This window comes from Montipora capricornis, chromosome 7 (assembly GCF_036669925.1).
Source record: "Montipora capricornis isolate CH-2021 chromosome 7, ASM3666992v2, whole genome shotgun sequence".
Lineage (NCBI taxonomy): Eukaryota > Metazoa > Cnidaria > Anthozoa > Scleractinia > Acroporidae > Montipora > Montipora capricornis.
The window spans coordinates 44,799,774-44,812,273 of NC_090889.1; the positions used below are offsets into that span (position 1 = coordinate 44,799,774).

At 37.6% G+C, this 12,500-nt stretch overlaps 1 pseudogene; it reads left to right on the top strand.

Annotated features, from left to right (window-relative positions):
• LOC138056061 (uncharacterized) overlaps positions 1-9,704 on the top strand; it is a 29,271-nt pseudogene extending 19,567 nt beyond the window's left edge.
• The last annotated feature ends 2,796 nt before the right edge of the window (positions 9,705-12,500 follow it).

Genomic DNA, 12,500 nt, shown 5'->3' on the forward strand with positions numbered 1-12,500 from the left:
AGGGCCAGTACCTGCACCAACCAACCCAAGTCTGGGAACGGAAAGAATTGTAAAGCAAAAGCTAAGAAAGGAAAGAGGTGTAAAGTGAAGCCATGCAAAGGTATAAAGTAAAACATTACCCGTACGTCGTCAGACATTTAACAAATAGATTCCATGTTGCATGGCCTTTGTTCAGTAATTGATCACAGATGACGTGGAAATCTGGTACACCAAAAACGTGGCCAGCGAGGAGATAGCCGAGAGCGTCAGTGGTGTTCTTACCGCATTTTGACGCCTTCTGTTATCTGTTACTGGCAGACGCATGGCAATATAGCAGGACTCTATCTGTTTTAGAATAAGAAAACAAAAACCAAATGTTAATGACCTAATGTGTAACTCTATCCTCCAATTGATCATAAGTAATAACCAATCAAAATGCGAGAATAATTTGACTTGTGATATAAAGTTTAATTGCGACAAACACAGGTGCACGAAATTTTGAGGACTAAGTGGTTTTTTTCCCATTTTTATTGATTATTATTTTTAACTACACTTCACTTACTTACAGTACTTTTAACATAGTAACTTACATCGCATACCTAACATACTATGAACGTGCTACCTTTCATGACACAAATATTTATAACACTCACCACACTTACTACTCTTCACTTACTTTCATTGTTTATTTACACACTAACTTACATGATAAAATAATTACATGACTCTTACTAATTATCCGATCAATATGTATCCACACCAGCTACGGTCCAACACCCGCGGCAACCGAACAGCAAAAGGCAGAAAAAAAAGCGAAAGTATCTTTCAAAAATTGTAACGTGAGAGGAAAAGAGGGAAAAAGGTCTATCATAGGATGAGTATTTCCAGAATTAGAGACTTGCGACTAGAAATAAAAAGTAGGAATTTTTGCAAAGAGATGGATGGCACCCTAAGTCTACAGCCAGAAAAGGGCGTTAGCTCAAGCGAGAGTAAAGAAGTGCCATTATTAAGCAGCCATTCCTTAAAATTATGCCAGAGGCGAGAAGTTACCGTACAGTTCCAGAAAAGGTGGATATAAGAGTTTCCTCTTCACTTTGGCAGAAATTGCAAAGATCGTTCTCATTTAAATTACCTTCTTTGAAGAAACTATTAGTGGCTAGCCTCCTGTGTAAGAGTTTAAGGTACTTAAAGAAATGGATTCCAATAATACACCAGAGTCAGATTGGTTACCTGCTGAATTTACAATTTTTTTATGGAAGGCTAGTGCCGAATTTCTTCTTGGTTCAATTAATTATGCTTATCAAACAGGTTAGCTATCCGTATCTCAGAAGCGAGGGATCGTTAAACTTATTCTAAAAAAGATACAGTGCCGTACCTCGTTAAAAGCTGGCGTCCAGTATCTTTGTTGAACTGTGACTACAAAATAGCTACTAAAGCTGTCGCGAATCCCTTCAAAGAAGTATTTCCTAAACTTATTGAAAACGTTCAGCGCAGCTTCCTTCAGAGAAGATTTATAGGGGAGAACATTAGACTTATTGATAGTGTCATCAACTTTACAACTGATAAAAATATTTCTGAACTTCTAAGTTTTCTAGACTTTGAGAAAGCCTTTGATTTAGTAGATTGATCTCTTATACAGAAAACATTTCGGCACTACAATTTTGGCCCATCCATTATCAGCTGGATTAACCTCTTTTACAATGACATAGAAACCTGCATCTTGAAGAATGGCTGGACTAGTAATCTTTTCAAGCTAGAGCGAGGGGTTAGGCAAGGTTGTCCGCTGTTACCGTATTTTTTTTATTGTATGTGCGGAAGTTCTTGCGGACACAAGGAAAAACAATGACATCAAAGTTATAATAGTTGATGGAAATGAAATTTAAATTAGCCTATATGCAGATGATACAACTCTTATTCTAGACGGATCTAGGGCATCCATCCAAACTCACTGCAGTTTTTATAATTTTTTAGTCCGATATCAGGTATCCAGTTATATAATATAAAATTAAAAACTCGCGGCTTTGGATTGGCGCAAAGGCGGGAAGCGAAGAAAAAATCTGCCCTGAAAACAATTTAAAATGGATGAGAGATAAAATCAAAATTCTAAGTGTATGGCTCTCAATCGACCCAGAAATAATGATGAAAGGCAACTATGATGAAAAGCTAACAAAACTCAAGGCAAGTTTGGGCTGCTGGAAACTTCGAAGATTAAGCCTTCTTGGAAAAAAAAATAACAGCGTTAAAAAGCTTAATTGTCTCTCAACTCACGTGTATCTTGTCACCTTTGCCAACAAACCAGCGTGCTATTGATGAAATCAACACCGTTTTTTTAAACGTTTTTGTGGGTGGCAAAGGCGACAAGATCAAGCGTGATATAATGATCAGTGAATATGAAGATTGAGGACTAAATATGATTGACATAAGCCTTTGCACCCAAGCTTTGAAACTAAGCTGGGTGAAAAAGTACCTTGGCAAAGGAATGATGCAAAAAGAAGCTGTTTCAATCTACAATTATAATAAGAGACTTAGGCGGCGATATTATTTTTAAAGGTAATCTCCACAAAAAGGAATTATCTACTTACTTCAAAGTATCGGATGTATTCTTGCAGGAAATTTTGCAAGCCTGGTCAAATATTATCTACGAAGATAAATTTCTTCAAAGAAACAGTTACTGTCACAGATTCTCTGGTTAAACTCTCTCTCTCGTGTCAATAATAGACCAATACACCAAAAAAGCATGGTCTTCTCTAGGAATACAGAATATTGGTCATTTAATAAAAAAAAGGAGACTAGATTTCTATCTTTCTCAGTCTGCGTTTAAAAAAACGCCATAACGCTAAAACTAACTTTCTTTCTTTCTGTGTAGTAATATCAGCTATAAAACATTTGGTTATAAAGATTAAGGAAAACCAACTATGAAAGTTTTCTTGATTGATAAGTTTTTAAAGGCCAAAAATCCAAATAGGATAGCATTTAAAAAAAACTTATAGAAAAGAAACGAAAGGAGCCCGTCAACAGCCAAACGAGATGGCTTGCGGACTGTATGATAAAATAAAATGAACTTATTGACTGGAAGGCTGCTTACAGACTACCTTTTGAATGTACTAGAATATCAAAACTTCGCGTTTTTCATTTTAAGGCATTCCGCTCTCCTCAAAAGACCGTCACAGCTGCCCTGTTCAGGTTGATTTTGTTTCTTTACTGCAGAAACCTCAAAGAAGATATTATCATTCTTTTCACTAGAGTAGTCAATTTTTGAGCTATAAAGATTTTCATTAAAAGCTTCACATGAATTTAAAACTTCTTTATCCGTTTTAACGAATTTCTCATTTCACTACCTTTAGCTGGGTGATAGCGCTTTGCTTAAAATGTCGTTTTTCCAAGTTTAGAAAGTACTTCGTATTTTTCCCCTTCATTATACATCTGCATCTAGCTCTTAAAATTGAATCTTTACTCAATAATTGTTTCCATTTCTCTTTTTTGAGCCTCCAGGGAGCAAAAGACCTTGGTTTTTTCATTTGGCTTCATTTGGTTGGATTCACTATAGTTTTGCAAAAGATTAATTTCTCTCCCACGTAGCGACTAGGTCTATGACTAAGTCTTAGAGCATCATGTATGTCATATGTTTCTACAAAATTACAATATAATTCAAGTAGTTTCGGTGTTAAAAGCTTTTAAGTCCCTGGAATTCCAACCAAAGCTTCTGTCTGGTTATGTTTACAACTTGGAGAACGTATTTCTGCTGGAGGTATCCAGAAGATGTATCAGCGATAGAAAAACGTTTGGATTGAGCAGACTGGAAAAGATTTTTCATAAGGCATTGATGTGCGATGTATTATAAGATTTCACTGTTAGTAAGCGGTACAATGTGCACTTACTTGAAAAATTGCTCTTTGCCAAATTTCCATTTCAAGTGCAATGTTCTGTGAGGACACTAGTGAGTCCAAAGGGGAAAAAAATAAGAATTGAGGACAGTGTATATCTCAAGGGGTGAAGAGGGCAGAGGTATTTTTCTTTGCCAAACACATGGGTCTATAATCGGACTGGCTTCTATCTGACGTTCTCTTCAACTGACTTTTTGATAACGGCCGCTCTTGAGAGGACAGCGCGCCCTCTTGAATGTAAGTCTCTAAGAAGAGAAACGTAGCTTTGGATAAAAAAGCCACTGTCTTTCAAAAAATGTATCTTGCAACGTTTTTAATCGTACATCTTTAATAGTACAAGCACTGATATCTTGGCTTTTATGTATGTTTCAACAGGGTATTGAGAAACAAAGTACTGTGAAACGAAATAAGCAGGTAATATTGAGCCATGTTCCTTGACGTGTAATCAATAACACCGTGCTGGGTTTTCTAAGTACCCGCTTAGTGTTACATGAACTAACTTTTTCTGTAGAGTTTTTTTCTTCCAAAACAATACTTAAGTGCACCAAAAACGCTGAAAGTACTGTGGAGCGTTGGGGAAAGAAAGTGTCCGTGTCTTGGAAAGTATTGAAACTATCAAATTAATATTGCCTGTGTAGTGTTTTAGAAATGAAGACATCTCTTTATAAGGTACGATTTTCATGTATATGTGCTGCTCACGGGTTTATACCTATTTCGCTTAGATCAGGTGATCAGTTATTTTATGCTTTTCACTGCATGAAATAAGCTCCAGTGATAACTGAAGGCTCAGAGCGATCAGTCAATCCTACAAGACCGTGAGAAATAGAAACCTAATGTAATAACTCATTATCATTATTTTTGCAGATCCACCGTTAACAGACCGGTCGGAGAACAAATGGGGATTACTTTCTACAGCTGTGAATGAGGGCTGGGTAAACACAGCTTTGAAAATAACATAACAGGGTTTACTAAAAGGGATATACGGCATCGCTTTGGATATTGTTGCTATTATTATTGTTAATCGGTTATATCTTTTGCTTTTGTTGGTGTGGGACAAATAAAACAAGTTTAGAATGACGGAATTTGCTGTGGTAATATTTATTTATGAAGATTATCAAACATCAGGATTCAATTTAGCGCACTCCTTCCAGTAAGCTCCCCTTTTAATAGATGAGAGAGTAGCCACCATTATTACATAATGCTGGTGTGTACCAAGTAAGGCATCTTGGACCGCTTGCCCAATAAATGCTACTGAGGCTTACGCTCCCCACGCGTTTTTTTTGGAATTTAGAGCCTCAAAAAAAAACTCTTCCATGATTCTGAACACAAATTTCAAACTTAACTCCTACCAAGGAAGGTAACGAGCTCCAAGAGTCGTCCCTCTTCTCAGTCGAACACTGTAATTTTACATGTGTGCCCTATTTCTCGAAAAATTACATTCGATTTTTGAAACCAATTTTCCTTCCCCTCTGAGGTACGAAAAATCGGGATTCACTGTTTGCACATACAATTTTTTAAAACTTTATCCCTGATATTATTGACTGAGTTCAAAAACTGTCTGAGGTGTGGGTCATTTACGAGAACTTTGGACCGTTAATGGGAAAAAAAAACCAAACAAACAAGAAAAGATCCTCTACTATTCGTGACGAGAAATCAAAAAACTACATCTCCTGACAGTTCAAATTTTGACCAAAATTTTAGAAATAATTTCAAAACAAAGTTGCCTTTTCCTGGGTCAGATAAGTGGGGAGTAAGTGTGTCTTTAAAACATGATTTTCACCGCTAAATATGGAAAGTGTTAAGGAAATCTCTAGTGTTTTAGGACTCTGAGAAGAGTCACAGCAAATCCCAATCCAATTGTGTAAATGGTAATTGAAAAGGCATATCAGGAATCTCTGCTGAGGCTTTCCGTAAAAAAGAGAGAAATTACCAAGCTTTGTTTAAGGCTTTTCATCGCTGCATTGTATGCATAGGTAGTGGCACTAGCGAGAACGGCCATCGTCTCTGGGGGACTCCCATATAAAAATGACGAGGGGTTTCCGGAATTTTAAAAAGAAACCCTAAGAGGTATCATTATCCTATTTTGTGGTGTGGGTGTGAGACTTTTGAGGTCCTTTTTAGCTTTTCCTTTAATGTTAGTAACCTAGAGAAAACCGTGAATCAGCACATATATTACTTAGAAAATATCACTTTCATAAGAACTGACCCTAATTTGTGGACTGTTTTAATTGCTTCCATTGAAACGAAATCGAAAGTTACCTTTTACTTAGTTTTGCTCCGGCACCTATTAACAACCTTGCGAATATGCCCTTTTCCCTGGCAATAAAAAAACCATCGCAGGTGATTTCCTTACCACACACTAGAGTATTTCAGACACTACTCAAGAATCAGAAACCTTTCCATCTCACACACACACACACCTGTGTTGTTGATATATAAGAGAAACATCCCATATGAGTTAAAAAAAATTATCACAAAATTTTATACAAGGTCAAGCACTCATACTCATTCGTTGGTTCATCATCTATTCGGCACTCATGGTAAAATGGTAAATTTTTTTGTTCATAGTGGAAGTGCATTTAGCTATCAAGCTAGTTGGCAGGCACCCCATCTTTAATAATGTGAAAGAAACTTAAGAGAAACATGATTAAGAACCCCAACTGGCAGGAGGCAACCAGTTGGCTTTTTACCAAGCTTGGTAGAGGTGAATCCGGGACAACTCGAAACAAATCCAAACCAGAGGACAGAACGGGATTTGAACACAGGGCAACTGCATGCAAACCCAATACCATAACCACTGGACCACGCCGCCTCCTCATATTTCATTTTGCAGGAATTAGCTAAACGCTTTCTCAATAACAGCTGCGTTTGTGCATACTGCAGTAAAATTATTTTCAAAGTGAGTAAGAACAGTTAATAACGAAGTATTTTCCAAGGAACACTCCCACCGTCAATCGGGCCAAAAGAAAGGGAACTTAAGCAACGACAACGGCGACGGCAACGGGAAAGTCAAAAATTTGCATGTTTAGTGGACAAGTACGATAGCTCGCCATGCACGAGCGTGTTTCATTATTGTCCATTTCTTTGCCGTCATCTGCAAAACAACAACGTGAAATAGCGCCGTTTATATCAGTGTCATTCTTGTGGAACTACCACACCCTTGTCCTATTAAAAAGGTTGAAATAGTCACAAAGTGATTACAGTAACATTAATCTTTGTTTTAAGATGACGTCCTCGTTGCCGTCGCCGTCGTCGTTGCTTACATACATACATACATACGTTTTATTGCAACTCCCTGAAAGGGTTTTTCAGTACAATACTACAAAAAGAACAATAATTCAGAACAAATATATGAACATACTAACTTTGATATTCTCTAAGGATATAAATAAGATAAATATAATAATTAAGAACAAGTATATTAACATAATTTATTTAAATATTGTCTAACTAAATTCCTTTTGAATGCATTTAAACTAGTTAAGTTCCTCAAGTCGTTACTTAATCCATTCCAGATTTTTACACCTCTATATGCAAAGCGACGCTGTCGGGTTGCTAGGCAACAACGAGGAATATTTAGGTTGTTTGCAGATTGCGTTACCCTGGTACATACAGAGGATCTCATTTAAGTCCCAGAATTCTGGGACTTAAAAAAATCGATCATATTAGCGAAGGTCTTAAGTCGCTAGGAATTCTCAAGGTAAAAGACAGACTAGATATCAATGATGCAGTGATGGTATTTAAATGCCTAAACAATCTCGCGCCCAAATATTTATGTGGCTAACTACAAATGAGATCCTCTGTATGTACCAGGGTAACGCGATCTGCAAACAACCTAAATATTCCTCGTTGTCGCCTAGCAACCCGACAGCGTCGCTTTGCATATAGAGGTGTAAGATTCTGGGATGGATTAAGTAACGACTTGAGGAACTTAACTAGTTGAAATGCATTCAAAAGGAATTTAGTTAGACAATATTTAAATAAATTATGTTAATATACTTGTTCGTAATTATTATATTTATCTTATTTATATTCATAGAGACTATCAAAGTTAGTATGTGGGAACTACAAAATTCATGAATTTGATTGGCTAAAATCGACATTGAACGCGGTCTAGATTTTCCCATCTAGACCGGCATCTAGACCGGTAATGTTTTGCGGTGAAAAGATGCAAACTAAAATGCAAAAATATTAAGTATTTTCTTCTACCAATATTTATTTATGGAAGTGCCAAACAGCATCATGACAAAAGAGAGGATGACGAGCAAACTTTGACAGAATTAAGTTCAGCTCATCGCCACTCATCGCCGTTCGCAAGCAAAATGTCAGTTAGTACAAACCAGTTACATTAAACGAATTAAATTGTTCTTGTTTGCCATATAATAAACATCTTATTAACCGAGCTTAGTCAGTCTGTATGGGAGAATCTTGACCTCGGTCGTGTGTACAGACCTCACTGCGTTCGGTCTGTACTCACGACCTCGGTCAAGATTCTCCCATACAGACCTCCTGCACGGTTGATAAGAGCTAAATATTTGTTCTGAATTATTGTTCTTTTTGTAGTATTGTACTGAAAAACCCTTTCAGGGAGTTGCAATAAAACGTATGTATGTATGTATGTAAGCAACGACGACGGCGACGGCAACGAGGACGTCATCTTAAAACATAAATTCGCGTTACTGTAATCACTTTGTGACTATTTCAACCTTTTTAATAGGACAAGGGTGTGGTAGTTCCACAAGAATGACACTGATATAAACGGCGCTATTTCACGTTGTTGCTTTGCAGATGACGGCAAAGAAATGGACAATTATGAAACACGCACGTGCATGGCGAGCTATCGTACTTGTCCACTAAACATGCAAATTTTTGACTTTCCCGTTGCCGTCGCCGTTGTCGTTGCTTAAGTTCCCTTTCTTTTGGCCCGATTGACGGTGGGAGTGTTCCTTGGAAAATACTTCGTTATTAACTGTTTTTACTCACTTTGAAAATAATTTTACTGCAGTATGCACAAACGCAGCTGTTATTGAGAAAGCTGTTAGCCAATACCTGCAAAATGAAAGATGAGGAGGCGGCGTGGTCCAGTGGTTATGGTGTTGGGTTTGCATGCAGTTGCCCTGAGTTCAATCCCGTTCTGTCCTCTGGTTTGGATTTGTTTCGAGTTGTCCCGGATTCACCTCTACCAAGCTTGGTAAATAGCCAACTGGTTGCCTCCTGCCAGGTGGGGTTCTTAATCATTTTTTAAAAAGTCTCAAATCCTCGAGGAAACGCCGCCAAAATGTTGCATACGCTTTTCAAATAATGAATTTAACTTACTTCAACCAACATTTCAATGTTATTACGTCGAAATACTTGTTTTTCATAGCATCCGCCATTATTGGTATGTCGCCTGCATACTTATTCGAGAAAGCCTGGAGCGAGGACTTATGACGTCACTTACTCAACATATCGCTCGCTGCTACTTGAGTAAACAATGGAAAACATGTCAGAAAGCGAAGCCTCGTCTTTTATCGATCATGATTTATGACATTTATCGACTTCGGAATTATCGTTTGACTTCGAAAAAATATTCTGAGTCACTTACCTGTGATTATGAAGATTTAGACTCGTGGCTACCGAGGGAATAGCAGCCGCATATCGACGAGAAAGAGCTCAAGAGAAAGAACAACAGGAATGCTTCGAGATCGTTCGAATCAACTGATATTAGATGGTATGTTGGAGTCGTGATTTTGTCTGTTTACCATTGTTCAACTTCATTTGTAAAAATTCAAATTTCTCGTTATTTTTTTCTAGGTGCAAATGTACGTGTTGTTCTTCGGACGCAGTGACAAAGGCCAGTGAAAGGGTAAGGAAAGCTTCTGCTGTTACTAGCGAAATTGATCCGTGAGTGGAGTAGCTGGAACTGAAGCAGTTGCAGATGACGGAGAACTACAGTACCACTGATCTGCCTGGGCTTCAATCTTGTTGTTTAGATGAGTGGGTTTTAAAAATAGTCGCCATAGGATTAAGAAACCGAAAGAACGAGCGATACACATCAATGTATGAGCTAGGGTGTGGTAAGGAAATCACCTGCGCGATGGTTTTTTTATTGCCAGGGAAAAGGGCATATTCGTGTCCTGGTTAAAAAATGAGCAAGGTTGTTAATAGGTGCCTGAGTAACTTTCGATTTCGTTTCAATGGAAGCAATTAAAACAGTCCACAAATTAGGGTCAGTTCTTATGAAAGTGATATTTTCTAAGTAATATATGTGCTGATTCACGGTTTTCTCTAGGTTACTAACATTAAAGGAAAAGCTAAAAAGGACCTCAAAAGTCTCACACCCACACCCACAAAATAGGATATTGATACCTCTTAGGGGTTTCTTTTTAAAATTCCGGAAACCCCTCGTCATTTTTATATGGGAGTCCCCCAGGGACGATGGCTGTTCTCGTTAGTGCCATTACCTATGCATACAATGCACAGATGAAAAGCCTTAAACAAAGCTTGGTAATATGTCTCTTTTTTTACGGAAAGCCTCAGCAGAGATTCCTGATATGCCTTTTCAATTACCATTTACACAATTGGATTGAGATTTGCTGTGACTCTTCTCAGAGTCCTAAAACACCAGAGATTTCCTTAACACTTTCCATATTTTGCGATGAAAATCATGTTTTAAAGACAAACTTACTCCCCAATTATCTGACCCAGGAAAAGGCAACTTTGTTTTGAAATTATTTCTAAAATTTTGGTCAAAATTTGAACTGTCAGCAGATGTAGTTTTCTGATTTCTCGTCACGGATAGTAGAGGACCTTTTCTTGTCCTTTTTTTTTTTTCGTTAACGGTCCAAAGTTCTCGTCAATGACCCACACTTCAGGCAGTTTTTGAACTCAGTCAATAATATCAGGGATATAGTTTTAACAAATTGTATGTGCAGACAGTGAATCCCGATTTCTCGTACCTCAGAGGGGAAGGAAAATTGGTTTCAAAAATCGGGTGTAATTTTTTCGAGAAATAGGGCACACATGTAAAATTACAGTGTTCGACTGAGAAGAGGGAAGACTCTTGGAGCTCGTTACCTTCCTTGGTACGAGTTAAGTTTGAAATTTGTGCTCAGAATTATGGAAGAGTTCTATTTGAGGCTCTAAATTCCAAAAAAAAACGCGTGGGGAGCGTAAACCTCAGTAGCATTTATTGGGCAAGCGGTCCAAGATGCCTTACTTGGTACACACCAGCATTATGTAATAATGGTGGCTACTCCCTCATCTATTAAAAGGGGAGCTTACTGGAAGGAGTGCGCTAAATTGAATCCTGATGTTTGATAATCTTCATAAATAAATATTACCACAGCAAATTCCATCATTCTAAACTTGTTTTATTTGTCCCACACCAACAAAAGCAAAAGATATAACCGATTAACAATAATAATAGCAACAATATCCAAAGCGATGACGTAGATCCGTTCTAGTAAACCCTGTTATGTTATTTTCAAAGCTGTGTTTACCCAGCCCCCATTCACAGCTGTAGAAAGTAATCCCCATTTGTTGTCCGGCCGATCTGTTATCGGTGGATCTAAAAGAATAATGATAATGAGTTATTACGTTAGGTTTGCATTTCTTAAGATCTTGTAGGATTGACTGATCGCTCTGAGCCTTCAGTTATCACTGGAGCTTATTTCATTCAGTGAAAAGCATAAAATAACTGATCACGTGATCTAAGCGAAACAGGTATAAACCCGTGGGCAGCACATATACATGAAAATCGTACCTTATAAAGAGATGTCTTCATTTCTAAAACACTACACAGGCAATATTAATTTGATAGTTTCAATACTGCACAACTTTCCCCAACGCTCCACAGTACTTTCAGCGTTTTTGTTGCACTTAAGTATTGTTTTGGAAGAAAAAAAATCAACAGAAAAAGTTAGCCAGCAGGGTGTTCTTGATTACAGGTCAAGGAACATGGCTCAATATTACCTGCTTATTTCGTTTCACAGTACTTTGTTTCTCAATACCCTGTTGAAACATACATAAAAGCCAAGATATCAGTGCTTGTACTATTAAAGATGTACGATTAAAAACGTTGCAAGATACATTTTTTGAAAGACAGTGGCTTTTTTATCCAAAGCTACGTTTCTCTTCTTAGAGACTTACATCCAAGAGGGCGCGCTGTCCTCTCAAGAGCGGCCGTTATCAAAAAGTGAGTTGAAGAGAACGTCAGATAGAAGCCAGTCCGATTATAGACCCATGTGTTTGGCAAAGAAAAATACCTCTGCCCTCTCCACCCCTTGAGATATACACTGTCCTCAATTCTTATTTTTTTCCCCTTTGGACTCACTAGTATCCTCACAGAACATTGCACTTGAAATGGAAATTTGGCAAAGAGCAATTTTTCAAGTAAGTGCACATTGTACCGCTTACTAACAGTGAAATCTTATAATACATCGCACATCAATGCCTTATGAAAAATCTTTTCCAGTCTGCTCAATCCAAACGTTTTTCTATCGCTGATACATCTTCTGGATACCTCCAGCAGAAATACGTTCTCCAAGTTGTAAACATAACCAGTAGCTTTGGTTGGAATTCCAGGGACTCAAAAGCTTTTAACACCGAAACTACTTGAATTATATTGTAGTTTTGTAGAAACATATGACATACATG